The sequence below is a fragment of the Cornus florida genome, unplaced genomic scaffold, assembly GCF_030987335.1.
Source record: "Cornus florida cultivar Cherokee Brave unplaced genomic scaffold, ASM3098733v1 CherokeeBrave_3.0.0_Hap2_Chr05, whole genome shotgun sequence".
Classification (NCBI taxonomy): Eukaryota; Viridiplantae; Streptophyta; class Magnoliopsida; order Cornales; family Cornaceae; genus Cornus; species Cornus florida.
Window position 1 is genome coordinate 18,031,076 of NW_026775575.1, and position 4,329 is coordinate 18,035,404.

Sequence of the window (4,329 nt, forward strand, 5' to 3'; positions counted from 1 at the left end):
GAAGCGTGTCTCATACTTAATGACATTCATCATGCCCTGATAGAGACATGTGAACTGCACTCTCATGTCCTGACTCATAGCCCTCGGAAAGAAGCGATCGAAGAACAATGTCCTGAACTCCTCCCAAGTCATCACCTCCATATCGTGGATATTAGCCATAGACCTCCACCAGTTATTGGCATCTCTCATGAATATAGAGGTTGTCAAGGAGATCCTCAATCGGTCTATAGGTATTGCCATGCTATCGAGCTTACGTACCATGAGATCAAACCATGCCTCTGAAGCAAGCAGATCCATACTCCCTACAAATTGGTTGATCTTAACTCGCTGTAACTTCATAAAGTAGTACAATGCCTCATTAGCAACTGGTGCCGGTACCAGAATCTGTATCCCTACAATATGCTGACGAAACATCTACAAAATGGACTCCGACATCCCCAGAGCCACTCCCTATGCGATCTGCTCCTCATATGTCGGGGCTCGTGGTGGATTAGGATCCACGCCACGAGGTTCGAGTCCTGGGCCTCCTCGGACCCCGTGTGAGCCTGGTGTTTGCAACCTGTTCCTCAGTAGCATGTGCTCGAGGTGGATTAGCATCCACACCTTGAGCTGGAGCCCTGATCCTACCAATAAAATCCCCGACAAGCTCTGTGTCCTTAACCTGCTAACCCGTTCCATCGTGACGAGAAGACTCTCCGCGAGTCAAAACCATGATGCTAAACGCACGAAAGGAAAGAGGTCAACAATAACATAAGTTGTTAGGACCTAATGCAACTCACGCCATGAATGCACGGAACAAGTAGCATATATCAAAAGCACGGAATATATGCAACATACAGTTATACTAAGATATACAAGCATATACGACATGCTAACGTCTAACAAGCATGTACACATGCTAAGGCCTACAAGCATATACAATTTACTGAAGTAAACAAGCACATATATCATGTTGAGATAATTAAAGTAAACTTCTAAACATACGTCCATATAAGCACGTAAACATGTTATCAAGAAGTAACTAAGCACATAGAGCATGGCAACGCAAGCATGTTATGCACCCAAAACCCATCGTCCTAAGGTTTTTGAACCTAGGAGCTTTGATACCACCTATGACAACCCAAGTTTTATAAACTCGGTGCATCAGTGATGACCAAAAGATAACCCAATAACAGATCCGAAATGCGGAAGTGAAAGATGGACAAAGCAAAAAAAAAAAAAAAAAAAGGTTCTGAGGCATGGACGAGCGCTTGTCCAAAGCCAAAGCACCGAGCGCCCGTTTGGCGCTCTTCCATATTGAGAGCGCGTTTGGCATTCTTCCACATTGAGAGCGCGTTCGGCGCTCTTCCACATTGAGCGCGCATTCGGCGCTCTTCCATATTGAACGCTCTTACAAGGTCGGTCGTTCTAACCTATATGGTCAGGCTTTCGGACATACATGGTCAAGCGTTCGGACATTCTGACCTACATGGTCAGGTGTTTGGACATACATGGTCAAGCGTTTTGACGTTTTGACACTTCGGACTTATATGGTCAAGCGTTCTGACGTTCTGACCAAGCGTTTTGACTTACATAGTTAAGCGTTCTAACGCTTCAGACTTATATAGTCAAGCGTTCTGACTTATATGGTCAAGCGTTCTGACGTTCTAACCTACATGGTCAAGCGTTCGGATGTTTTGACTGCCAAACGACGAAAAAAAAAAAAGCAACAAATTGCCGAACGACAAAACAGAAACAAGAAATCAGCCGAACGACAAAATAATAAGCAAGTTTAAGGCAACCTTGAAGCTATACATGCCTTCCAAATGATCCAAAACAAGTTTAAAAACATACTTGTGTGAAATTTAAATTTAATGCCCCTTGGCCTCATGTTATACATACAAAATAGGCATCTTCAAGTGTTTTTAGATACACATTACACATCAAGAAAGCCATCTTAGCTTCTAAAATACCATACATCTATGGTATGCAAAATATATTATCCAAAAGTAAATCATGCTAAACAAGTGCATGTTCCATATAACAAAATTTCTCCAAGTAGTAAAGTAAGCCTAAGTGTGTTCTGCATCCCACAATAATGCTTATTTATCTGAAAAATAACCCGGTAACTTTGGGGTGAGTAAACAAGTTTACTCGTAGGGAATGAGCATGCAAAAGCCTAACTTTATACGAACTTGCAATTCAATGTAATTCAATCCTTAATGTTTAATCGACTTTGGAACTTCCAACATAGCACAATAAGATGCAAACTCACAAAGTTATTAACTTGGAATTTAAAGTGTGAAATCAAACCAAAGTGGATGCTTGGATATCGCTCGGATTAAAACTGTACTCTTGCGATCACTTTAGGGCTACTAACCCATGGGTACCTTCCCCTAATGCACACTATAGTATAGGGAGCTCTCTATCTTCCGTACTAGAACCAAGTCCTAGCCAAGTCAAGTTCTTGATGATATCCCAAGTTTCCAAAATCAACAAATTAAGCAACAAGTCATGACATATGATAAAACACAAAAGCTCCATGAAATACATGACTAAATCATTAGAACAATAAGATAGAAATTAATTAAACTAATTAATTAATTTCTCTAGATTTCAAGAGTTATTCAAATGATCCCAAATTAATATATAACAAAGATTAAGTCATGATTATGCCATATATCAAGTCTAAAGTGAGTTATATGCAAGCTACCATTAATCATTAATTTCTCAATTTAATTAAAAGACATGCATACAACTTATACATCACTACAAAAACAACTAATTCACTTAGATAATAAACTAGAATACCCCCTACCTTAGTAGAGAATTGAATCTCTATAATCCAAAGCAACCAAGCTTACAATAGAAAATAAAATTAGGGTTTTGTAGAGGAGAGTGAGAGGAAGCAAAAGTATTACAAGCTTAAAGATCTAAGTTGAGTAGAAGGAGGCCAAAATGAAGTCAAAAGCTCTAAGCCAAGCTTTTCTTTCAATGGAGGCTAGGTTCGGATAAGTGCAAAGGGAATGTAGTTGAGATCAAATAAAAAGTGGTGGGTGGAGGTTCTAGTATTTCTCCACTCACTTGGTGTTCTTACACTACCTCTTACACACACACAATGCAAGACTCAATTTGGTGCCTACATTTGTCACTAATCCATGGCTCTTTCCTAGGCTTAATCCTAAGCCTACACATGTCAACTATCCAAGCGGACAAGTGTACCAATCCTAGGCCAACAAGTGGGTGAATCTCCACCCTCCACATGTCACAAGATAATGCTTCCAAGTGACTCCACCCCAATACCAAGAAGTGGCTCCATGAGAGTGTGACACTTGTCACACTTTCCAAAAATTGTAAAAAGGTCATTTTCCAAAATATCTTCCAAATAAAATTGTAAGATGGTCCCTAAGACGAAAAATAATTATTTTACATAATTACACTAAAATCCCAAAATCAAGAATGTTTCCAAGAAGGTATGCATCCATACCCTTTACGAAAAAAAAGTAAGTAACTAGCATGTTTTTCTATGAAAGTAAAAATACAGATATTATAGAAATCAAATATCATGGATGCATGCAAAGCTAGAATCAAATCCAAGCACGAAAAGTGAGGTTATGCAAGGAAAAATGATAAACGGGAAAAAGACAAAATAGGGAAAAGGATGAAAAACAGAAAATACTGAAAAAAGAAAGGAAGGAAAATGAACGGGTCATTACAGAGTTCTTGAAGCATAGATCATCGGCTAATATTTTGTGGTGTAATTCGTCGAGATGTATTCATTGGGGGTGCACAATGCATTATATTCCTTTACTTGGGCTCCATGGAGTGGTTCCATATGTACCTACAAGAGTGCTTCGTCAATTCAGATGGGAACAATTAGTACCACAGGAAGAGGACTGGGGATATTTCTTTTTTTTTATTATTCCGACACTTTCAGCAAGCAAAGGTCAGAGAAAGCAAAGACGGAAATGGAAGGGCAACATTTTTCTAGGACTGAACTCCCCTATGAGGATTTGAATAGCATCGAAATCGATCCCGGATATGACAGGTGGTTAGATAGTGTGATTGGGGTGTTACCTCCTGTGCCAGATTGTTTGACTTCAGGTACAATTATACCTAAGTCTAAGAATTATAAAAACCTTGTGAAGACTATTCAAGTTAGACACACAAAGTTCCTTGAGGCTTTTGTTCGCGATGAGAAAAGGTTTGAGACGGAGGAAGATGCTCTATGGGTTCAAGTTCTCTCCTTAATAGTGGAGCGGGATGAGCTAATTAGAAGATTGAGACAGTGAAGGGTCGAAAACTGGACCTTCAAAGTTTCGACGAGGAACAAGTTGATAGTGCACTTGG